This window comes from Trachypithecus francoisi, unplaced genomic scaffold (genome assembly GCF_009764315.1).
Source record: "Trachypithecus francoisi isolate TF-2019V2 unplaced genomic scaffold, Tfra_2.0 Contig01461, whole genome shotgun sequence".
NCBI classification, from domain to species: domain Eukaryota; kingdom Metazoa; phylum Chordata; class Mammalia; order Primates; family Cercopithecidae; genus Trachypithecus; species Trachypithecus francoisi.
In genome coordinates, this window is record NW_022681433.1 from 9,776,864 (window position 1) to 9,803,826 (window position 26,963).

Here is a 26,963-nt window from a genome sequence, read left to right on the forward strand (position 1 = left end):
TGTGAACTGTACTGCAATAAACATATGCATGCAGGTGTCTTTTTGACATAATGATTTATTTTCCTTTAAGTAGATACTCAGTAGTGGGACTGCTGGGTTGAATGGTAGAACTACTTTTAGTTCTTTGAGAAATCTCCATACTATTTTCCAGAGAGGTTGTACTCATTTACATTCCCACCAGCAGTTTAGAAGCATTCCCTCTTCACCACATCCATACCAACATCTATTTGGAGGGGGGGGGCACTTTTTAATAATGACCATTCTGGCTGGAGTAAGGTGGTTATCTCATTGTGGTTTTAATTTGCATTTCCCTGATGATTGGTGATGCTGAGCAGTTTTTCATATTTTTGTTGGCTATGTATATATCTTCTTTCGAGAATTGTTTATTCATGTCATTTGCCCACCTTTCTGATGAGATTATTTGTTTTTCCTTGCTGATTTGTTTGAGTTCCTTGTAGATTCTGGATATTAGTCTTTTGTCAGGTACATAGTTTGCAAATATTTTCTCTTATTCTGGGTTGTCTTTTTACTCTGATGATTATTTCTTTTGCTGTGCAGAAACTTTTTGGTTTAGTTAGGTCCTATTTCCTTACTTTTGCTTTCATTGATTTGATTTCGGGGTCTTAATAATAAATTCTTCTCCTAGGCCAATGTCCAAAAGAGTTTTTTTCTAGGTTTTCTTACAGAATTTTTATGGTTTCACATCTTCAATTTAAGTCTTTAATCCATCTTGAGTTGACTTTTGTAATATGGTGAGAGAGAGGATCCAGTTTCATTCTTCAACATGTGGCTATCCAGTTTTCTCAGCACCATTTATTGAATAGGGTGTCCCTTCCCTAATTTATGTGTTCATATACTTTGTCAAAGATCAGTTCGGTGTATTTGACTTTATTTCTGGATTCTATATTCTATTCCATTGATCTATGTATCTACTTTTATATCAATACCATGCCATTTTAGTTACTGTAGCCTTGTAGTATAATTTGAAGTCTGGTAATGTGATGCCTCCAGATTTGTTATTTTTGCTTAGGATTGCTCTGGCTATTGAAGTGCTTTTTCTATTCCATATGAATTTTAGGATTATTTTCTTCTAATTCTGTGAAAAATGATGTTGGTATTTTAATAGGAATAGTACTGAATCTGTAGAGTGCTTTGGGAAGTATGGTCGTTTCTATGACATTGATTCTTCCAACTCATGAGCATGGGATGTATTTCTATTTGTTTGTGTCATCTGTGATTTATTTTAGCGGTGTTTTGTAGTTCTCCTTGTAAAGACCTTTATAGGTTTTTCCATTTTTTTTTTTTTGGCTTGTCTTTTCATTATCTTAACAGCATCTTTCACAACATGGAAGTTTTGAATTTTTAATGAAGTTCAACTACCAATTTTTCTTTCATGGATTTTGCTTTGGCTTTTTATCTAAAAAGTCATCATCAAACCCAAGGTTACCCAGATTTTCTCCTTTGTTATTTTCTAGGAATTTTATGGTTTTGCATTTTTCATTGAGGGCTACAATCCTTTTTAGATTAATTTTTGTGAAAGACGTAAGGTCTGTGTCTGGATTCATTATTTTGCATGCAGATGTCCAGCATCACTTGTTGAAAAGACTGTCCTTCCTCCATTGAATTGCCTTCACTCCTGTCAAAGATCAGTTGACTATATCTGTGTGGGTCTATTTCTGGGCTCTCTTATTCCAGAGTTCATTTTGTTAGCAGTAACTCCTACTATTTACTAGCTTTTGCTTCATAGCATTATTGGTTATTAATAACTCTGTTAATCTTTTCATTCAGATAAAATTTACATACAAGAAAAGGCAGATCCCTTCCCTTTTGAATACCAGATAAGACTTGATTTTTTAAGTGCAACAATGTGAAAGAATGGAATTTTATACTATGCTATTTATAGCTGAGGGAAAACCTTTTAAAAAGTGAAAGGTTGTCTTAAAGTGAACTTATTTCTCTGTAGAGTAGAGGTGGTTGCCATCAGGATTATGAGCAACACGATAAAACATGATGTACTTGGATTTGACTAAATTTAGTTTGAATCCAAGGTCTGTGCTGTACAAATCTGTAGTACCTTATGAGAATCACTGAATCAAGAATAAGTTTCTGCAGTAAAGACATGGAAATAATTAGGCATACTAATTAGGATTGTGGTAATGATTAAATGATAAAAATGTTCTTAAAAGGGCTTTTGTGAAATGTGAAATCCTAAATAAATGTTAGGTCTTGTGTTTATTGAATCATAAAACTTGAAGGAAGTTTTTTAAAGATCAGTGCATTTGGCTGCCATCAGACAGCTGGTAGCTTTCAACCAGAAACTAAAGCATTAAGTCATTAAAATCACTAAGAATGCTTTTATAATGACTTCCAGAGAAGAGAATTTTACAAAATTTTATCACATTGTATTAAGGTTTGTTACTACAAACATACCTTATTACATGGTTTTAAAATGTCTAATTAAATGTTGTAATATGTCTAATTAAAATCTCTCACACTATATTATTTTTTATCCTACCTATCTTTGGTGAAAAAACTAAGTTTTCTCTCAAATTTTGTAAATGAGAAGAAGAATATTTGGGGAATTACTGAGATGGGCATGGGGATGACTGACATGTGGTTTTTGTTTTTCTTACTGAGAAAAGTAGCCAATCAAAGGCAGATTAATTTATTAGTTATCAACCTTCAAGAGAGAAGCATCAAGCTGGGCATGGTGGATCATGCCTGTAATCCCAACACTTTGGGAGGCTGAGACAGGAAGATTGCTTGAGCCCAGAAGTGTGAGACCAGCCTGGGCAATGTAGCAAGACCTTGTCTCTATTTTTAAAAAAAACTAAAAAATAGCTGGGCATGGTGGCACATTCCTGTAGTCCCAGCTACTCAGGAGGCCAAGGCAGAAGGACTGCTTGAGCCCAGGAGTTCAAGGCTGCAGTGAGCTATGATTGATGGAGCGACTGCCCTTCAGCCTGGGTGACAGAGCAAGACCTTGTTTCAAAAAGAAAAAAAAAAGCAGAACCAACAGTAATTTAAAAAATATTTAAACCCAAAATAGCTAATTGGTATAGAAACAGTGTGTTTCCTTAACTGGCCTAATTTTGTTAATCCGCTCACTAGTTCATTAATTCATTCAACCAAGAGTTAACGAGTAATCTTGCTCCCTACGAAGCTCCCTCTGGGCTAGTTGTTGTAGTAAAATCAAAATACACTGAAAAAGATGTGTCATCTCAAGGCCTTTGCAGTTACAGAGATGAGTCCCATACAGATTTTTTTTGTTTTTACTACAGCTTATATACATTACATGTAATTCCTGAACATTAGGTAAGTATCTGGCATAGAGGGAGAGGGGCATTACAAATTTCTTGTACATTAGTCTGTTTTGGGTTGCTATAACAAAAATACCTCAGACTGGGTAATTTATAAAGAAAAAGAGGTTTATTTAGCTCATGGTTCTGCAGGCTGAGTTCAATGGCATAGCCCTGGTTTATCTTAAGGGCTTTTGTGTGGTGCCACAACATGGCAGAGACCAAAGGGGAAGCACACAGGAGCAAAGAATGGGATACCTGAGCGGTGTCCTGGCTTTACAGCAGCTCACTCTCAAGGAAACTCATCGATTCCCCTAAGAACTAATCCAGTCTCACAAGAGTGAAAACTCATTCACTACTGCAAGAACAGCAGCAAGTCATTCATGGGGGATCTGACCATACAACCTAAACACCTCCCAGTAGGCTCCACCTCCCAACATCGCCACATTAGAGATCAAGTTTCAACATGAGTTTTGGTGAAAACAACCATATCCAAACCATAGCACTTGGCCATCTCTATGTCTATTTCTTCCTTTCCCTTTCCCTACAAATGCAGAATTTGGCCAATGTGGGCAGGATATCTGAAAATTGATGAAGTCATTTACATGGTAAAATAACTTGTCCAAATTATATTTTAGACAATTATATTTTAGATAAATTATATCAGGATCTTTGGGGTTCATTTTTACATATTATAGGCACATATGAAAATACATAAAATATGTAGGTATGGCCGGGCACGGTGGCTCAGGCCTGTAATCCCAGCACTTTGGGAGGCTGAGGCAGGGAGATCACAAGGTCAGGAGTTTGAGACCAGTCTGACCAACATGGTGAAACCCTGTCTCTACTGAAAATACAAAAATTAGCCGGGTATAATGGCACGTGCCTGTAATCCCAGCTCCTCAGGAGGCTGGGGCAGGAGAATCACTTGAACCCGGGAGGCAGAGGTTGCAGTGAGTCGAGGTTGCACCACTGCACTCCAGCTGGGCAAAAGAGTGAGACTCTGTCTTAAAAAAAAAAAAAAAAAAAAAAAAGGAGGTATATATATTATCACTGTGAAACTGATTTTAGGTTGAGAGTATAACAACAAATTATGCTATTTAAGTCTGCATCCCTAGTAAGTAAACAATTCAAGCAAGTTGGGGAACATATTTCAATTATATTTTGTCTCTTTTTCATTTATTTTCCCGTATTTCTTTTTTTTTTTTTTTTTCAAGATATGATCTTGTTCTGTCACCCAGACTAGAGTGCAGAGGCATGATCATGGCTCACTGCAGCATCAACATCCTAGACTGTAGTGATTCTCCCCCGTCAGCCTCCCAAGTAGCTGAGACTACAGGAGCCTGCCACCACACCTGGCTAATTTTATTTACTTTTTTGTAGAGACAGGGTCACACTATGTACCCCAGACTTGTCTCGAATTCCTGGGCTCAAGTAATCCTTCCACCTGGGCCTCCCAAAGTATTAGGATTACAGGCATAAGCCTGGCCTATTTTCTCATATTTCTAAATACAGTGGGAAAAACTTTTTTCAGTCAATCTAATTGGAAAGTACCTATAATCTGATAAATACTAGAAATGGTCTAATTGATATCAAAATCCTCCCCGTGAGACGATCCATACTTTCACTTACTGTGTTCTCTCATGTGTTAAAAAGTTTGTCGATTTTCATATTCCACATCAATATAACAAACTTGGTAGCAATTTAGGAGGAATAACATTTACTACTGAAGATGAAGCACGCTTTTTAACGTGCTTCATACTAATTATAGATTTCTGCAGCATACAATGAAGCAAGACACATCCGCATCTCCCCACACTCAGCGCCCCTGTACACCTCTCTTCCATTGCTTTCCAAACTTCTGTCATTATTTTAGGCAAGGTTCATGATTTTTGCCACACTCCTGTATCATTTACATTCTTGTTCATTTTTAAAGGATCAGCTTCAAGCTTTCTTTTTAACTATATCTTCAGCTAATAACTCTGAAATCACAGTTTTATGTGCTATTTTTCAATATATTATAAAAATACCTGTAAAATTTTTGTTCATGTTCACCAGTGTACACAATATGTTCTGGGAATTAAATGCCTGAAGACAGGGTCACAGGATACTGGCGGTAAGATAAAGCCAACACTTGGCGAGAGGGTCCCATGAATCTAGATACTTCTTGAATCTAGTTTCCCCAGTTGAACAAAGGAAGAAATAATCGATTTCTTTATAAAACTTAACATTATTATGAGATGATTTACAGATTTATTGCTTATACTCCCTGGAACATTCTCTGCCTGAATACCTATTTACTTTAAAACATGTACCAACAAAACCTTAATATATGTCACCATAATATAGTCTGATTGTTATCAGAAATGTGCAGGGGATTTTCAGGAAACCAGGTGTTTTTCTACACCCAAGTGCAGCCAGCTTTTTAGCCATGTAATTTGTGTTCTGTCTAGTCCACCAGGATCCCTAGCCTTATGGAGACTTTAATAATATTGTTACATATTTTATAATGGAGTAAATACTTTCATATTTTGCATATATACAGCATCAATACAATGGTGCATGGGCCTCATACTTTAAGATCTTTAAATAGATAGGTTGGGATATTTGATATCACATATTTAACTAGAGCACACATTTTCCATGGACTTCTAATTTTTATGTGAATCCAAATGGTAACATCTTTTCTATATAGGTATCAATTATAATTTATATTTTTAATGCTTATAGTTTATGAGCTGAGATGTTTTCTTAGGTAAATGCATTATTTAGACATCTCAGTAGTTGTCTAGGGGCTATAGTAATCTAGACTGTTCCTGCAATTAGGGAAGGAAACCACATCCCCTTCACCTTTCACGTAGGTCTCTAAAGGATCACATTTTAACTTGTGAAAGAGATTGGAGGCCACTAAGCCATGATTTCTTAATTGTTATAATAAAGTAGAAATAAGAGGTATATCCTGGGTCATCTTGTGCATTAAAGTTGTCCCTCAATGTCCGTGGGGAGCTGGTTTCAGGATCCCCTACAGATACAAAATACTCAAGTCCCTTATATTAAATGGCCTAGTATTTTCATTCAACCCATGTGCACCCTTCCATATACTTTAAATCATCTCCAGGTTATTTATAATACCTAATATAATGCCTATACATCACTTCATTCTTGTGGATTCAATATAACATTTGGTGTGTATCCAGTTCAGTTTTTGCTTTTTGTAACTTTGTGGAACTATTTTTGTGAACATTTTCAATCTGTGGTTGGTTGAATCCATAGAGGTGGAATCCCTTGGATACACTAGGGCTGACTGCATTTAGAACATAGTATAAAAGATATTTGAAAAAAATATTTGTAAACTAATGCAATTTGAAAACGTAAGTTGCATTTGATAAAAGAAACACTTCAGACAAATTAAAAGAGTTTGAGCAAAGAACAAGTCATGAATTGGGCAGCCTCCAAGCCAGAGTAGACTCAGAGACTCCAGCACAGTCATATGGTGGAAGAAGATTTATGGACAGAAAAAGTGACTTACAGAAAATGAAAGTGAGATACAGAAACAGCTGGATTGGTTACAGCTTGGTGTTTGCCTTATCTGAACATGGTTCAAACAGTTGGCTACATTTGATTGGCCAAAACTCAGTGACTGGCACAAGTGTAGGCTAGAGTCTGTTAACATCTCCGCTTGTTATAATTCACAATGTACAGAGAAAAGTTTAGGTTGAACTCAAAATATGTAAGGAAGCAGCTCTAGGTTAAACTTGATTTAACACATTATAAGTATGAAAATCTGGTACCTGGAAAGGAAGACTAGGGACAACTGATGGTTAAAGATTAGGATGCTACTATACAGGCAGAAAACAAGAAATCTTGCAGGTGCTTACTTATTGAAGCAAATATATAATTCTTTATCTCTGTTTCTGGTTTTCAACTTAATTAATATTTACCGGGCTTTGCTGTTTCCCACGGACTGCTAACTTAAGGTCCTCAGGACATTGGCCTAGCAACTTCTCTGGTTATTTTCTTTCACAGCTATCCTTGCAATGGGGTTTTCTCGGTACCTCCTCTGCTCTCAGAAGCCCATACGCTCTTAAGTTCCAGAAGAGACATGGTTCCAGGTCCTCTTAAATATTCTCCCCCTCATAGCATCCAGTTATACATACAGTCAAACAGCAAGCAGTTATTTCTGTGAGTGGCAGGCACCTGGTACAGAGCAGGCTACATCTCATCCCTGGACCCTGCATAGCACACTCACCTCCTGGAAAGAGGGATAGGATATTGAGCCTGCTCTCCTTCATTAGAAACTGTTCAAGTTTCTTCATCTGATGAACTTTCATATAGAATAACTGCTGGTAAGGCAATGATGGGGAAAGAGTGTGGCCTTGCTGGCTCAGAAGACTCAGAAGTATGGACCAGGTCCCTTCCAACACTCTGACTCTTAGACTTGAGTATTGGAGTTATGTAACTAATATATAGCATAAGATATGCAGAAAAATACAGGGATTACAAATAGCTACTGCATTTAATTTTTAACTATCTACACACTAGATACTTTGTTCTCAAAAGCAAAATAAATAAACTCCAAATAAGTTGAATTGAGATACTAATTTTATGGATTCAAAGACCTTGGTTTACTTTGTAAGGAGTTCCTCACTTTGATAATTGTGACAGGGCACAGCATGAATTAAAACTGCCAAGTCAACTTAAAGAAAATTTTACTTGTCATCCTCAAACAAATGAAATTCATTGTGATGTACCTCAGTTCTTTGGAGAGCAGGAGATGTCTTCCCCTCAGGAGTCTGACATGTGCCCAGTAAATTCAAAATGTGCACAGGAGGAGCTGTCAGACACCAGACTGGACTTTCTGCCAATCCATAGAGACTAGATTCTCTGGTTACCAAAGGATTTCTCCTAAAGGATACCCAAGGTGCAATGTGATGCCTCCAACTCTCAAGATACCTGACGGTATGAATATAGGAGTAGTTGAGGATAATACTCGTATTTCCTCCCTCAAGCCACATCCTACTGTATATCTTTCAAATCAGAGTTTCAAAGAAAAATCCAAAACGTATCATAAGCAAAAATCCAACACAATATTTTTTTCTAAGCTTGACTAAATAGCTTTTGCTGTTGGTAGAGAATTCCATACGTGTGATATGACAGACACTTTATTTGATCAGTCTGGAGAAAAGTGAAACAGTGGTGCTTTTGCACAGCTGCCCCTTCATTAAACACATCTAAAGGGAACTCGGTCAGGAGCTTTCTTCCAAAATGAGCAAACTGCCTGTGGACTAATAAAGAAGAAAGATTTGCATTATCAAGACGGTCTCAGTAAACAGGTTGGAAATAAACCAGAAAAGAGTAAAACTGAACAAAAAGCAATTTACCTAGCAGTGAGGTGTTAGCTAACTACAGTAGGAATGATGCTTATAAATGTTCCAGTGATGATTCCTATACATTTCCAGTTTAAATATAATGCTCTTGCCAACAAAAGTAAGGGTTAAAAATTTATTAGTGAGTCTTTGAATGAGGGTCAAATTGGTAACATAAATTATAAAGTTTAAATCATCCATGAGTGTCCTGGTGTGTCCAGAGTTTTGCTTATTAATATCCAAAGCATCAATGGCAACTGATAGAAAAACCAAATTCCCAATAATCTAACTTGCGTATGAGAATAAGTAGCTAGTTTTAGAGATTCTGACTTCCTCCCCCATGCTCTTTCATAAATGCCTTTATTGATACACAGTGGCACAGGGAAGTATAGCTTTAAACGGGTTAGATGAGACACAATATTCATTACTTTAAACTGGATGAACTTAGAATATAGCCACATGCTGAAACTTCCCTTTGGATCACAAAATTTTGTTTGTATTTCAATAGTTTTTGTGGTACAGGTGGTTTTTGGTTACGTGGATAATACGTTCTTCAGTGGTGATTTCTGAGATTTTAGGGTACCTGTCACCCAAGCACTGTACACTGTACCCAATATATAGTCTTTAATCCCTCATCCCCTCCCACCCTTCTCCCAAAGTCCCCAGAGTCCATTATATCATTCTCATGCCTTTGCTGGTTAGTAAATTTCTAACACGAACAAACGTAATTCTCCTTATTCATTTTATTTTACCTATATCTTAAGCTATTGATCAAAAGGAAAATATTTCTGTCTAAAAGTTAATAATTACCCTGTTGCCATTTCATCATAACAATAAGTCAAAATTTTAAGTCAATCAATTACAATTTAAAAAATGAAATATTAGTGGAGTTACCACTTCCTAACTGACGTGGGTCTCTCTTTTTTTTTTTTTTTTGATTTTTTTTTTATTAAAGTTCTAGGGTACATGTGCATAACGTGCAGGTTTGTTACATATGTATACTTGTGCCATGTTGGTGTGCTGCACCCATCAACTCGTCAGCACCCATCAATTTGTCATTTATATCAGGTATAACTCCCAATGCAATCCCTCTCCCCCCTCCCCCATGATAGGCCCCGATGTGTGATGTTCCCCTTCCCGAGTCCAAGTGATGTCACTGTTCAGTTCCCACCTATGAGTGAGAACATGCGGTGTGTGGTTTTCTGTTCTTGTGATAGTTTGCTAAGAATGATGGTTTCCAGCTGCATCCATGTCCCTACAAAGGACGCAAACTCATCCTTTTTTATGGCTGCTTAATATTCCACGGTGTATATGTGCCACATTTTCTTAATCCAGTCTGTCACAGATGGACATTTGGGTTGATTCCAAGTCTTTGCTATTGTGAATAGTGCCGCAATAAACATACGTGTGCATGTGTCTTTATAGCAGCATGATTTATAATCCTTTGGGTATATACCCAGTAGTGGGATGGCTGGGTCATATGGTACATCTAGTTCTAGATCCTTGAGGAATGGCCATACTGTTTTCCATAATGGTTGAACTAGTTTACAATCCCACCAACAGTGTAAAAGTGTTCCTATTTCTCCACATCCTCTCTAGCACCTGTTGTTTCCTGACTTTTGAATGATTGCCATTCTAACTGGTGTGAGATGGTATCTCATTGTGGTTTTGATTTGCATTTCTCTGATGGCGAGTGATGATGAGCATTTTTTCATGTGTCTGTTGGCTGTATGAATGTCTTCTTTTGAGAAATGTCTGTTCATATCCTTTGCCCACTTTTTGATGGGGTTGTTTTTTTCTTGTAAATTTGTTTGAGTTCTTTGTAGATTCTGGATATTAGCCCTTTGTCAGATGAGTAGATTGCAAAAATTTTCTTCCATTCTATAGGTTGCCTGTTCACTCTGATGGTACTTTCTTTTGCTGTGCAGAAGCTCTTTAGTTTAATTAGATCCCATTTGTCAATTTTGGCTTTTGCTGCCGTTGCTTTGGGTGTTTTAGACATGAAGTCCTTGCCCGTGCCTATCTCCTGAATGGTACTACCTAGGTTTTTTTCTAGGGTTTTTATGGTATTAGGTCTAACATTTAAGTCTCTAATCCATCTTGAATTAATTTTCATATAAGGAGTAAGGAAAGGATCCAGTTTCAGCTTTCTACTTATGGCTAGCCAATTTTCCCAGCACCATTTATTAAATAGGGAATCCTTTCCCCATTTCTTGTTTCTCTCAGGTTTGTCAAAGATCAGATGGTTGTAGATGTGTGGTATTATTTCTGAGGACTCTGTTCTGTTCCATTGGTCCATATCTCTGTTTTGGTACCAGTACCATGCTGTTTTGGTTACTGTAGCCTTGTAGTATAGTTTGAAGTCAGGTAGCATGATGCCTCCAGCTTTGTTCTTATGACTTAGGATTGTCTTGGCAATGCGGGCTCTTTTTTGGTTCCATATGAACTTTAAAGCAGTTTTTTCCAATTCTGTGAAGAAACTCATTGGTAGCTTGATGGGGATGGCATTGAATCTATAAATCACCTTGGGCAGTATGGCCATTTTCACGATATTGATTCTTCCTATCCACGAGCATGGTATGTTCTTCCATTTGTTAGTGTCCTCTTTTATTTCACTGAGCAGTGGTTTGTAGTTCTCCTTGAAGAGGTCCTTTACATCCCTTGTAAGTTGGATTCCTAGGTATTTTATTCTCTTTGAAGCAATTGTGAATGGAAGTTCATTCATGATTTGGCTCTCTGTTTGTCTGTTACTGGTGTATAAGAATGCTTGTGATTTTTGCACATTAATTTTGTATCCTGAGACTTTGCTGAAGTTGCTTATCAGCTTAAGGAGATTTTGGGCTGAGACAATGGGGTTTTCTAAATATACAATCATGTCATCTGCAAACAGGGACAATTTGACTTCTTCTTTTCCTAACTGGATACCCTTGATTTCTTTCTCTTGCCTGATTGCCCTAGCCAGAATTTCCAAGACTATGTTGAATAGGAGTGGTGAGAGAGGGCATTCCTGTCTTGTGCCAGTTTTCAAAGGGAATTTTTCCAGTTTTTGCCCATTCAGAATGATACTGGCTGTGGGTTTGTCATAAATAGCTTTTATTATTTTGAGGTACATTCCATCAATACTGACTTTATTGAGCGTTTTTAGCATGAAGGGCTGTTGAATTTTGTCAAAAGCCTTTTCTGCATCTATGGAGATAATCATGTGGTTCTTGTCTTTGGTTCTGTTTATATGCTGGATTATGTTTATTGATTTGCGAATGTTGAACCAGCCTTGCATCCCAGGGATGAAGCCCACTTGATCATGGTGGATAAGCTTTTTGATGTGCTGCTGAATCCGGTTTGCCAGTATTTTATTGAGGATTTTTGCATCGATGTTCATCAGGGATATTGGTCTAAAATTTTCTTTTTTTGTTGTGTCTCTGCCACGCTTTGGTATCAGGATGATGTTGGCCTCATAAAATGAGTTAGGGAGGATTCCCTCTTTTTCTATTGATTGGAATAGTTTCAGAAGGAATGGTATCAGCTCCTCCTTGTACCTCTGGTAGAATTCAGCTGTGAATCCATCTGGTCCTGGACTTTTTTTGGTTAGTAGGCTATTAATTATTGCCTCAATTTCAGAGCCTGCTATTGGTCTATTCAGGGATTCAGCTTCTTCCTGGTTTAGTCTTGGAAGAGTGTAAGTGTCCAGGAAATTATCCATTTCTTCTAGATTTTCTAGTTGATTTGCGTAGAGGTGTTTATAGTATTCTCTGATGGTAGTTTGTATTTCTGTGGGGTCCGTGGTGATATCCCCTTTATCGTTTTTTATTGCGTCTATTTGATTCTTCTCTCTTTTCTTCTTAATTAGTCTTGCTAGCGGTCTGTCAATTTTGTTGATTTTTTCAAAAAACCAACTCCTGGATTCATTGATTTTTTGGAGGGTTTTTGTGTCTCTGTCTCCTTCAGTTCTGCTCTGATCTTAGTTATTTCTTGCCTTCTGCTAGCTTTTGAATGTGTTTGCTCTTGCTTCTCCAGTTCTTTTAATTGTGATGTTAGAGTGTCAATTTTAGATCTTTCCAGCTTTCTCTTGTGGGCATTTAGTGCTATAAATTTCCCTCTACACACTGCTTTAAATGTGTCCCAGAGATTCTGGTATGTTGTATCTTTGTTCTCATTGGTTTCAAAGAACATCTTTATTTCTGCCTTCATTTCGTTATGTACCCAGTAGTCATTCAGGAGCAGGTTGTTCAGTTTCCATGTAGTTGAGTGGTTTGGATTGAGTTTCTTAGTCCTGAGTTCTAGTTTGATTGCACTGTGGTCTGAGAGACAGTTTGTTATAATTTCTGTTCTTTTACATTTGCTAAGGAGTGCTTTACTTCCAATTATGTGGTAAATTTTGGAATAAGTGCGATGTGGTGCTGAGAAGAATGTATATTCTGTTGATTTGGGGTGGAGAGTTCTATAGATGTCTATTAGGTCGACTTGGTGCAGAGATGAGTTCAATTCCTGGATATCCTTGTTAACTTTCTGTCTCATTGATCTGTCTAATGTTGACAGTGGAGTGTTGAAGTCTCCCATTATTATTGTATGGGAGTCTAAGTCTCTTTGTAAGTCTCCAAGGACTTGCTTGATGAATCTGGGTGCTCCTGTATTGGGTGCATATATATTTAGGAGAGTTAGCTCTTCCTGTTGAATTGATCCCTTTACCATTATGTAATGGCCTTCTTTGTCTCTTTTCATCTTTGATGGTTTAAAGTCTATTTTATCAGAGACTAGGATTGCAACCCCTGCTTTTTTTTGTTCTCCATTTGCTTGGTAGATCTTCCTCCATCCCTTTATTTTGAACCTATGTATGGCTCTGCATGTGAGATGGGTCTCCTGAATACAGCAGACTGATGGGTCTTGACTCTTGATCCAGTTTGCCAGTCTGTGTCTTTTAATTGGAGCATTTAGTCCATTGACATTTAAGGTTAATATTGTTATGTGTGAACTTGATCCTGTCATTATGATATTAACTGGTTATTTTGCTCGTTAGTTGATGCAGTTTCTTCCTAGCCTCGATGGTCTTTACATTTTGGCATGTTTTTGCAATGGCTGGTACCGGTTGTTCCCTTCCATGTTTAGGGCTTCCTTCAGGGTCTCTTGTAAGGCAGGCCTGGTGGTGACAAAATCTCTAAGCATTTGCTTATCTGTAAAGGATTTTATTTCTCCTTCACTGATGAAACTTAGTTTGGCTGGATATGAAATTCTGGGTTGAAAATTCTTTTCTTTAAGAATGTTGAATATTGGCCCCCACTCTCTTCTGGCTTGTAGAGTTTCTGCTGAGAGGTCTGCTGTTAGTCTGATGGGCTTCCTTTGTGGGTAACCCGACCTTTCTCTCTGGCTTCCCTTAAGATTTTTTCCTTCATTTCAACTTTGGTGAATCTGGCAATTATGTGTCTTGGAGTTGCTCTTCTGGAGGAGTATCTTTGTGGTGTTCTCTGTATTTCCTGAATTTGAACGTTGGCCTGCCCTACTAGGTTGGGGAAGTTCTCCTGGATGATATCCTGAAGAGTGTTTTCCAACTTGGTTCCATTTTCCCCCTCACTTTCAGGCACCCCAATCAGACGTAAATTTGGTCTTTTTACATACTCCCATACTTCTTGCAGGCTTTGTTCATTTCTTTTTCTTCTTTTTTCTTTTGGTTTCTCTTCTCGCTTCATTTCATTCATTTGATCCTCAATCGCTGATACTCTTTCTTCCAGTTGATCGAGTCAGTTACTGAAGCTTGTGGATTTGTCACGTATTTCTCGTGTCATGGTTTTCATCTCTGTCATTTCATTTATGACCTTCTCTGCATTAATTATTCTAGCTATCAATTCTTCCACTCTTTTTTCAAGATTTTTAGTTTCTTTGCGCTGGGTACGTAATTCCTCCTTTAGCTCTGAGAAGTTTGATGGACTGAAGCCTTCTTCTCTCATTTCCTCAAAGTCATTCTCTGACCAGCTTTGATCCGTTGCTGGCGATGAACTGCGCTCCTTTGCAGGGGGAGATGCGCTCTTATTTCTTGAATTTCCAGCTTTTCTGCCCTGCTTCTTCCCCATCTTTGTGGTTTTATCTGTCTCTGGTCTTTGATGATCGTGACGTACTGATGGGGTTTTGGTATAGGTGTTCTTCCTGTTTGATAGTTTTCCTTCTAATAGTCAGGACCTTCAGCTGTAGGTCTGTTGGAGATTGCTTGAGGTCCACTCCAGACCCTGTTTGCCTGGGTATCAGCAGCAGAGGTTGCAGAAGACAGAATATTGCTGAACAGCGAGTGTATCTGTCTGATTCTTCCTTTGGAAGCTTCCTCTCAGGGGTGTACTCCACCCTGTGAGGTGTGGGGTGTCAGACTGCCCCTAGTGGGGGATGTCTCCCAGTTAGGCTACTCAGGGGTGAGGGACCCACTTGAGCAGGCAGTGTGTCCGTTCTCATATCTCACCCTCCGTGTTGGGAGATCCACTGCTCTCTTCAAAGCTGTCAGACAGAGTCGTTCGCGTCTGCACAGGCCTCTGTTGCTTCCCCTTTTGTTGTTTAGCTGTGCCCTGTCCTCAGAGGTGGAGTCTCCAGAGACAGGCAGGTTTCCTTGAGCTGCTGTGAGCTCCACCCACTTTGAGCTTCCCAGCTTTTTTTTACCTACTTAAGCCTCAGCAATGGTGGGCGCCCCTCCCCCAGCCTGGCTGCTGCCATTTCAGTTAGATCGCAGACTGCTGTGTTAGCAATGAGGGAGGCTCCGTGGCCATGGGAGCCTCCCGGCCAGGTGTGGGTATAATCTCCTGGTGTGCCCGTTTGCTTAAAGCGCAGTATTGGGGTGGGAATTACCCGATTTTCCAGGTGTTGTGTGTCTCTGTTCCCCTGGCTAGGAAAGGGATTCCCTTCCCCCTTGTGCTTCCCAGGTGAGGCAATGCCTCGCCCTGCTTCAGCTCTCACTGGTCGGGCGCAGCAGCTGACCAGCACCAATTGTCCAGCACTCCCCAGTGAGATGACCCCAGTACCTCAGTTGAAAATGCAGAAATCACTGGTCTTCTGTGTCACCCGCGCTGGGAGTTGGAGAGTGGAGGTGTTCCTATTCGGCCATCTTGCTCCACCCCTCCGTGGGTCTCTTTTTTAACCTTCTTTCTTCTGATTGCAATGTTACCTCTATATTTAGAAGATTTCTTTCCGCTCCCTTTCACCTCATTTAACGTCTTTTCCCTTTCATTTCAGAAATGTATGGATAAACGCTTGAATAAATATGTATCTTCTGGAATTCCTCATTTAATATTTTTGAACAATGATTGACCACAGGTAACTAACACTGTGGAAAGTGAAACTACAGAAAAGGGGAAAACTACTGGATTAAGTTATTTTATAGGTATAGGTAGAAGTGCTTTAAAAACATAAAGGAGAAAGTAATTAATTAGGCTTGGGAAAGCTTTACCAAAAAAGGTGACACTCATTTCAACCTTGAAGGATGAATAAGTAGGAAGGTGTTCATTAGAGTAGGAAGAGAATGGCCAGGATATGTTGGATCACGTTCCTGGCCATTGGCTGATGTTAATGCCAGTAATCATGCCCTTCTGTGATACATGTTTCTGACCCGTTTGGAGGCAGAGTCCTGGGCAAGGTGAGTGATCTGTACGAGCCTATAGGTAATTGATGTTCTCTCAACTTCTGGATCAGAAGCCCAAAATTATCCACCAAAATGGTATGCAAAAGTCACAAAATCCACGGTAGATTTACTTTCCTTGAGGTTTACCAGTGTAGCCTTCTATTTAAAGTTGCCAAATACATTACATATTTTATCAAAATACATACCTTTTCTTTTTAAATTTATTTATATTTTACTAACACATAGTTGTACATGTTTTTGCAGGGTATGTGATAATTTGATACATTCATATAATCAAATTTGGGTAACTGAGATACTTATCACCTTAAATATTTGTCTTTACTCTAGAGACATTCAAATTGTTCTCTCCTAGCTCTTCAGAAATGTATAATTAATATTAACTGTAGCCACTGTACTGATATTTGTGCCCATTAATCAATCAGTCTTCATTTTTCCCCTTTCCTCTACACTTCCAAGCCTCTGGTAAGCTCCAATCACTGTCTTCACGAAATCCATGTTTTTTAAGCTCCCATATATAAGTAAGAACCTGCAATAGTCATCTTTTTGTACCTAATTTCACTAAACATAAAGACTTCTGGTTCCAGCCATGGTGCTGAAAATGACAGGATTTCTTTTTTTTTTTTTTTTTATTTTTGTTCAGACAGAGTCTGTCAGCCAGGCTGGAGTGCAGTGTGGCGTGACCTCGGCTCACTGCAACCTCCACCTCCCAGGTTCAAGCAATTCTCCTGCTTCAGCCTTCAGAGAAGGTGGGACTACAGGCGTGTGCCACCACATCCAGCTAATTTTTTGTATTTTAAGTAGAGACGGGGTTTCACCATGTTAGCCAGGATGGTCTCAATCTCCTGACCTCATGATCTGCCCACCTCAGCCTCCCAAAGTGCTGGAATTACTGGCGTGAGCCATCGAGCCCGGGTGGATTTCATTCTTTTTAAGACTGAATAATGTTCCATTTATAAGTATACATTTTCTTTATCCATTCATTCATTGATGGACACTTAGGTTGATTCCATATTTTGGCTGTTGTGACTAGTGCTGGAGTAAACATGGAGTGTGGATATCTCTGATAAGTTGATTTTTCTTTTGGATACACATCCAGTAGTGAAACTACATATGGTAGTTCTATTTTCAGCTTTTGGATAAACCTCCATAGTCCTTTCATAGTGACTCTACTAATTTACACTCCCACCTACAGTACACATGGTTCCCCTTTCTCCATACCTCACCAGCATCCATTTTTCCCTGTCTTTTTGATAAAGCCATCTAAACTGGGATAACATATCTCATTGTTTTTGATTAGCATTTCTCTGATGATTAGTGATGTTGGGCATTTTTAAATATACCTATTGGCCATTTGTATGCCTTATTTTGATTCATTTTATTTATTTCGAGATAGAGTCTCACTCTGTTGCCCAGGCTGGAGTGCAATGGCATGATCTCTGCTCACTGCAACGTGTGCCTCCCGGGCTCAAGTGATTCTCGGGTTGAAGTGATTCTTCTGCCTCAGCCTCCCAAGTAACTGGGATTACAGGCGCATGCCACCATGCCCGGCTAATTTTTGTATTTTTGTAGAGATGTGGTTTCACCATGTTGGCCAGGCTGGTCTTGAACTCCTGATCTCAGGTGATCTGCCTGCCTCGGTCTCCCAAAGTGCTGGGATTACAGGCGTGAACCACAGTGCCCAGCTGTGCCCTTTTTAAATCAGATTTTTTGTGTATGTGCTATTAAGTTGTTTGGGCTCCTTATATATTCTGGTTACTTATCCCTTGTTGGTGGATAGTTTGCAAATATTTTCTCTCATTCTGTAGGTTGTCTCTTCACTTTGATTCTTTCCCTTTGCTGTGCAAAAGCTTTTGGGCTGGATGTAATCCTATTTGCCTATTTTTGCTGTTGTTGCCTGTGCTTTTCATGTCTCATACAAAAATGTTTTGCCCAGACCAATGTCCTGAAGCATTTCCCCAAAGTTTTCTTTCAGGAGTTTCATAGCATCAGGCTTATACTTGAGTCTTTTATACATTTTTATTTGATATTGGTATATGGTGAAAGATGGGGTCTAGCTTCATTATTCTGTATATGGTTATCCAGTTTTCCCAGCACAATTTGCTGAAGAGACTGTCCTTTCCCCATTGTATGTTTCGGTGCTTTTGTTGAAAATGAGTTGGCTCTAAATGCTTGGATTTAAAACTGGGTCCTCTATTCTCCTCCATTGGTCTAGGTATCTGTTTTTATACCAGTACCATGCTGATTTGGTTACTATGGCTTTATAGTCTAATTTGAAGTCAAGGTAGTGGGCTGCCTGCTTCCAGCATTGTTCTTTCTGCTCAGAATTGCTTTGGCTATATGGGGTCTTTGGGGGTTCCATATATATTTTATGATTTTTTTCTATTTCTGTGAAGAATATCATTGGTATTTTGATAGGGATTGAATCGAATCTGTGAACTGCTTGTCATAACAATATTAATTCTTCAAACTCATAAGCATGGAATATCTTTTCATTTTTTTGTGTCCTCTTCAATTTCGTTCAACAGTGTTTTATAGTTTTCCCTGTAGAGATCTTTCACATCTTTGATTCAATTGATTCCTAGGTTACATATCATTTGTGACCAAAAGCAACAAATCTAATTTTTAAAAATCAAACCTTAGTAAAAATTACCTTAGCAGTATCTTACTACATTCATTCTTAGATCCTCCAACAGCTTATGCGAAACATAATTTTACCTTGGTGCCAAGGGCTTCTTTGGTTGTTTGGCTGTTTTCTTTTTCCCCTCAACTAATGCTAGGAAGTTGTCTGTTATGTAATTTTGCTTTTAATTATTAATTGATATTTTATTTTATATAGCATATTTGTAAAAATGTTTTGAATCAACCAATTTAGGTAAGGTTATTCTTTTTCCCCAAAATGAACACCGTTTTGCTGTATACACTATTTATTCAATAAACATAGATTGAGGACCTACTTGGTACTCTAGGGTATATGAAGATGAGTATGACAGAACCCCTAGACTTCAGAATATTTAGTGGTATGTACATTATTTACTTGAACCTATTTAGAAATATGTAAAGTTAAAAATGTATATAAATTACCATATAATTTCAGATGAAAAACAGACTACTTATTGTTTGTGGGGGAGTCCAGGAAGGTTTCCTGAAGTATCATATGACCTGAGCTTAAGTGTTAGATAGACATTGAACATGTGGGAATGGAAGTTATTCTAGGCAAAGAGAAAAATGTGAGAAAAGTCATATAGGTAAAAAGATGTAGACAGCCAGATTAGAGAATCAACAGAAGTTAAGTCCTTTGAGGACTTGGCCATAAAGAAAATTATGGATGATAGAAATAAACTTTTCTAGTTTTTTTAAAGGCAGTAAATAGCTAAAATAAATGTGAAGATTTGACTTTGGATCTGGTAAATTTTGATCCCGTATCTTCAAATATTACTACATCAGATACATTCAAACAATATTTATACTGGATCTGTATCTCCTATGAAAAAGGGAGCATTTAAATGACGTTCAGAATCAAGTAACATTCAAGAATATAACTCATTCACTATCCTCGGCAATGGAGATGTTATCTCAGATATGAATATTTTGAAAAACCTGAAGTGAAATAAGCCGCTAAATTTTAAAAAAGATAACCAGTTCTTTCAGGCTAAGAAAACTGAAGGCCAAAATGTGTTACTTTTTAACTTGCAGCTACAGTTGAAGCAGAAAGAAATGACAGCACATTAGTCATATTACGTAGTAAAATAATGGCCCTAGGGTGGGGTCATTATAAATGATGACATCTTTGGAATTCTTTGACTAGTGCTGCAAATTATCTCTATGCTGTACTAAGTAAGTGTTAGAGTATAATATTTTTTATATCTCTGGATTGCAAGGGATTAGCAATAGCTTTACAAAGCAACTAATTTAGGAAGAGTTAAAGTGAAGAGCGACTGAAGTTACTTCACCGCTGCTAATGGTATTAAACTTTATACACTGGCAGAGGCAGTAAAGAATTTGAGGCAGGTATACTGGCACAGATCTTTAAAATCCAATTTGTAACACATGTCCAAAGACACTCAAAAAGACATTTTTTAAAAAGACAAGAAATGCAATAGAGGAAATGAAACATTTCTAAGTAACACAATTAGAAAGTAAGAAGATAGAATATTTCTAAAAGTGATCACAGAGATCACAGAGTCTGTCAGGGAAAAACATCTTCAATTTGGAAGTAAACAGTTGCAGAATGAAAATAATAAAAATTCAAGCAAATAATTTTTATTAGTGTGGCCATAAAGAGTCTATGTTTTTTACAAAGATTTTAAGCCCTAGAATAAATTCTATAGACTTGTATTTTCCTTTTTTTTTAACCAAAATCAACCACATTCTGGATTTCTTCTTCATGCAAGGCTAACATCTATCTGTTAGAAATCCAGAATAAAAAAGAAAATCCATTCCAAGTTATCTGGATTAATAATTTTACAAGTTTATGAATTTCTGTACCAAACTAAAAGAAATGAAAAGGTTAAAGAGGTAGCATAGACAAGATTCTTACACATTTTTACTGCAATGCTGGCAACAGTGGCCTCTGAGAGATATAACAGCTTTATAAAGCTTAGTAATGCCCACACTGACAGCCTTTTAAAAATATGTCATCAGTCCAAAGAATGTAAGTTGGCTGGCTATTGTCAACAGATTGCAGAATAAAGAGAGATGGAAATAACTCAAACCAAACACAAGATTGCATTTAATTATGTGAGGCATTATTTGAAGGGCTCTGATTTTGTGTGTCTGCAAATCCTTTCAGTTTAACCAAAGCATAACAACAAATACCTGAAACTTACCTGAAAATATTACTGACTTTGAAATATTTTTAAATTAAAGATGGGCAATGAGATGTTTTAAGAATGTAAAAATGGTGGATAGCTTGTGTGCTTACAAATGAATTTTTAAGTTATATATTCTAAAAGGTGGTTATTTTCTCTGATCTGTTGCTGCCAAAACCCATTCAAATTCATTTGGCAACAATGTTTATGATGCTAAAATGGCTCCTTTATTGTGACCCACGGTATGCAAGACTGATTATGTACACTCTGTCTAGATTTAGGGGTGGCATTTCCCATGTCACTTTGCCATCCTAGATTCTGTTGAAAAGGGGAAAAAAACGAACCCAAGTTTTTCCCATTTTGAAGACTAATCCCTTTCCCTTTAAAGTAATTTACTTCGTTTTCTTAGGATATTATGCTTTGCAGCAGTCCATATAAGGACAGTTTCACTTTTTAAAAAGTTTAAACTTAAAACCTATGTATTTAAGTTTTCAGACCAATTTGAAGTTCCACTAGAGAAAAACAATAATTTAAAGGTAAGAACTAATGTTGCACTAATATTGAATATCCTGCTTGTAAGTATAAGACAATAGTGTGGGGTAGCTATGTGGACAGCCATAGGGAAAGAAAAAACAAACCATCCTTAAAACATTACCTACCATGTCAGCAACAGTTTTTTTTTTCATATTAAGCTCTCAGAACCTGAAAATCCAAATGTCTTAGCATTTGGTTTTACAAAAAACCACAGACTAGATGGCTTAAGTAACAGGAATATATCTCATAGTTCTAAAGGCTGGGAAGTCCAAGATCAAGGTGCTGGCACACTTAGTTCTTGGTGAGGGCTCTCTTCTTGCCTTGCAGACTACTTCTACTGTATCTTCACATGGCAGAGAAGAAGCTCTAGTGTCTCTTTTCCTTTTTTGAGATGGAGTCTCACTCTGTTGCCCAGGCTGGAGTGCAGTGGTGTGATCTTGGCTCACTACAACGTCCACCTCCTGGGTTCAACAGATTCTCTTGCCTCCACCTCCCAAGTAGCTGAGACTACAGGTGCATGCCAGCACGCCCAGCTAATTTTTTGTATTTTTAGTAGAGATGGGGTTTCACTATGTTGGCCAGGCCGGTCTTGAACTCCTGACCTTGTGATTTGCCCGCCTCGACCTCCCAAAGTGCTAAGATTACAGGCGTGAGCCACTGAGCCTGGCCTCTTCCTTTTCTTATAAGGACACTAATCTCATCATGGGGGCTCTACCCTCACAACCTCATCTAAGCCTCATCACCTCCCAGAGACCCCAATTCCTAATATCATCACATTGGGAGTTAGGGCTTCTATATATGAATTTTGGAAAGACGTCAATATTTAACACCAAGTATACAAACTTTGAAGTTCTCTTAATTTCTTTATTCTCCAACTTTACGGTATTCCAATTCTTTCAAGTCTAAGGTATATCTGAATTTTATGTATTACATATAAACAGAACTTTTAGTTGAATAAAATAGGGGATACTTTTGGGAAAACAAAACATAACATTATTAAAAACTCATTATAAATAAATGCAGCAGGTTAATATAGTTTAGAATACAATTACATAAAAGTATTCATCTTCAAAAGCATTTTCCAAACCTTTCTTCTAATTTTTTGACACAGAGAGGGCAAATGAAGAAACTGAACAGTCTTTGCTAATCATTTGAAAAGATTTTTTTTTTGGGAAAATAGAGAATTTTAACAGATTCGTTAAAAATTGTAATATAAACCTGCCTATCATATGCTAAAAACATGAAATCTAAGAGTCAACTATTATTACTTTTAACACTGTATTGTCTTCAATTCTTAGGATATGTACTAATTTCCAGATGAGTGACTTGATTAGACAGGGATGACACTGAATCTGAGGATTTACTGATAGCAAAAAACAAAGCTTTAATATTGGGAGAACTCTGTGCTTCGTATCAGCAGTAGCCTTATATTAGCAGACAGAGTACTACTATAATCACTTGGTTAATTTGTCAGAATAAACGTTTAGAATTATATGGGAGTCACGTCTTAATGTATTTATAACCATTTTCAGGGCCTAGGATAGCATAACAGCAAGTAGAAAGTGAGAAGAATCAGTGTAACATTGCTTCTGAGCAGCGTCAAAACTTTTGCCCCTTTTCCTAAAGAAAACTTAGTAATTCCTTTCTATTTCTTACACTTCTTTCCTTCGTTTTTTCTGTATCGTTCTTTATTTCCTTCTTTCTCTCTACCGTACAGACAGGCTGGTATTTTTTTTAATTTCAAAAGCTAAGTACAAATAGTTCAAAGCAAGCTGGGAAAAATATCTTACCAATAGGGCCATATTTTAAAAGAAAGTATATAAATGTGCTTTAGTCATTTATTTTTAAATTTTATTTAACAAGCACTTATTGTACCTAATACTTTGCAGGTACTCTTCTGTTTTTAAAATATTGACTTATTTAACCTTAACAACCTGTGAGGCAGATATTAGTATTAGATCATCCCCAATTTATAGATAAGGAAACTGAGGCATAGAGAGGTATGTACCTTGCAGGTAGCTTGCTCACAGTCACAGAACGAGCAAGTGATGGAAAGAAAGATAATGAATGAAAAAAACCTTGGGAGAAACTGGAAACTATTTTTTTCCTCTTAAAGTATTACTTTGTTTCTGTTCTATAAATGAGATTGCATTTCCACCTTTATTACAAAACAACTTTTTACATTTGGCTTTTTACAATCTTAAATGGTTTTTATTCTCATGAAATAGTTTATTAGTTTAAATTATATGGCAGCTTACTCCCTTGTGCTTCTCTGTCATTGCCCTTGAGAATGTTCTGATGCACAGAGAAGGAAACTTTGAGCCAAGCTCCTACCACTGTACTCCAGTCTGGCCGACAGAGTGAGACTCCACCTCAAAAAAACAGAAAAAGTTTGTCTCTTGTAGACAGCAGATAGTTGGATCTTGTTTGCTTTTCTAAATCCAGCCTGACAATCTCTGGTTTTTGGAAATTTAATATATTTACTCGTAATGAAATTACATTTTAAGCGTCCCTAATCTGAAAATCCAAAATTGAAATTCCCCCAAATCCAAAACTTTGAGTGCTGACATGAAGTCACAAGTTGAAAATTCCACACTTGACCTCATGTGATGGATCACAGTCAAAATGCAGATACACAACACACAGTTTACTTAATGTCTCCAAAGAGACCCTCCCAGCCCCCTTCAGCTGTGAAATATCTTTTCCACATATGCCCCAGATTTCCTCATGCAGGTGCACCCACAAAGGGTAATAAAATGGCATATGTCAGGCAAGACACACCAATGGCAGGTTATGCCCTACATGCCGTAATGCCCTACATGAGGCCAAGACCTACGTCTTACTCATGATGTTGCTTTGTTTTGCTTATTCTCTTCTCTGTGGTATATTGTTGAGAATGTAAAAAGATCTGCAGATACCTTTATGAGTAACAGTAGTAAAGAAAAGAGGAAGCATTTATACATATCTATGGCACAGAAAGTCAAGCTATTGAAGAAACTGGACGGTGGTGGTATAAGTGGAAAATGTCTTACTGAAGAGTATAGTGTTGGAGTGACCATGATATATGACCTGAAGAAAGAGAAGGATACATTGTTGAAGTTCTGTGCTGAAAGTGATGAAAAAGAGAAAAGCCATGCATGGAGTGAAATATGAAGTCCTTGAATGTGTATTAAAAGAATGGAACCATCAGTGTCACTGTGAATACATGCCACTTCATGGTATGCTGAACATGAAACTTGCAAAAATCTATCACGATGAACTGAAAATGGAAGGTAACTGTGAATATTCAGAAGGCTGGTTGCAGAAATTTAAGAAAGAGCACAACATTAAGGTTTTAAAGGTTTGTAGTAATAAACCATCTCCTGATCATGAAGCAAGGTAGAAATTCACTGATGAGGTTACCAAGGTCATCACTGATGAAACTCTGATACCAGGACAGGTCTGTAATGCTGATGAAACATGACTGTTTTGGCATTATTGCACCAGAAAAACACTGACTACAGTTGGTGAGACAGCTTCAATAGGAATTAAGGATGCTAAGGACAGAATAACTGTTCCGGGATGTGCTAAGGCAGCAGGCATGTGTACAGGTAACCTTGCTATGACAGACAAAAGCTTACATCCTTCTTGTTTTCAAGGAGTAAATTTCTTACCAGTAAATTATTATGCTAATAAAAAGGCATAGAGCATCAGGGATATCTTTTGTGATTGGTTTCACAAACATTTGGTACTAGTGGCTCTGCTCACTGTAGGGAATCTAGACTGAATGATTAATGACTGCAACATTTTGGTACTGCTTGATAAAGATTCTGCTCATCATCCAGCAGAAATTCTCATCAAAAATGTTTAGGTCATGTATTTCACCCTAACTGTGATGTCATTAATTCATCCATGTGAATCAGGCATCACATATTCTGCATGAGTCCACTCCACAGAAATGGTTTCAGTCCATTTCATCAAACTGCTACGCTGTGTCAATAAGCTTTCTATGCACTATTCCACTTTTAAGAACTGATGGCCCTTGTACATTTGGGTTTTTTTCAACCAACGGTTGCATGCTAAGAACATCTTCCAAATTCTGTTACAAGACTGAAGAGGAACTTGGTCAGTTTTTCAGGAGTTTGCCATGTCCTCTTGTTCTCATTTCTGTTTTCTTCCTCCAAAAAAAATTACTTCCCCTACTTCTGGCTCATTTATTTTTCTATGGTGTATCACCGGCTGGTATTGGAGTTGTTTTAAATTTTTCCTTCACCTAGCATTACTTATCAACATGATAGTTACATTCCCAAAAACTATATTGTAAAAGAAAGCAGGGATGAAATATTGAAAACCTGATAGGAAAAGCAGGTTTAGGAGATCAGAGTTATAGTGAATCTAAAACAAAGGCTGATGGCTCATTAAATAAATCAACTAATGGCATTTTAAGTATTTTTAAATAGAAAAAATTGGCATTGTTCAATAACTAGTATTCCTTCTTCCTAACAAACGTTTTATTTCCTTAACCTACTAATCACTTAAGATTCTTGTGAATATGTTTTTGCTTCTTATAAATAAAAATACAAAATATTTTTTCTTGGATCCTCATGAAATGAACAGTGCTTTTAAGTTTTATTAGTCAGTCACCTTATTTAGCTTAGCAAAATTGAAGAAGAAATGCCAGTGCACTGTGATATATTCTTAAAATCCTTCCAAATGCATTGTTGTATTTATTTATTTTTCTTTTTTTCTTTTTTTTGAGATGGAATCTCGCTCTGTTGCCCAGGCTAGAGTGCAGTGGCATGATCTCGGCTCACTGCAAGCTCCGCCTCCCGGGTTCATGCCATTCTCCTGCCTCAGCCTCCTGAGTAGCTGGGACTACAAGCGCCCGCCACCATGCCCAGCTCATTTTTTGTATTTTAAGTAGAGACGGGGTTTCACCGTGTTAGCCAGGATGGTCTCGATCTCCTGACCTCATGATCCGCCTGCCTCGGCCTCCCAAAGTGCTGGGATTACAGGCGTGAGCCACTGCACCTGGCCGGACTAAATGCATTGTTTTCATTCAAAACAACTTAATGCCAAGGCATAAATGACCACAGCAGAACACTGCTCTACCCTAAAGCTTTCACATTCCGATTGCTTTCCTTTGGCTTATTTTGTCTCAGTTTTCTATATTTCTCTCAAGGTTACATTACAAAATTATCTACATATACTTGCTTTTCCATATATTTTACCTCCTCTCCTCAGGGCCCTATGTTTTGTTGTAATTTTAAAAATTATCTTTAAGAAAAATTATCCATATTTTTACAAACATAGTATCCTAAATTCCCACATTTGTGAAAAAAGTACAAATATGTAAATACACATATGT

The 26,963-nt window shown here is 37.6% G+C and overlaps 1 protein-coding gene across 1 annotated transcript in view; it reads left to right on the forward strand.

The window, feature by feature from the left end:
• The window catches only part of STARD13 (StAR related lipid transfer domain containing 13), a 573,040-nt gene that overhangs the window by 92,042 nt on the left and 454,035 nt on the right, over positions 1-26,963 (forward strand). The gene's annotated exons all lie outside the window — the stretch shown is intronic.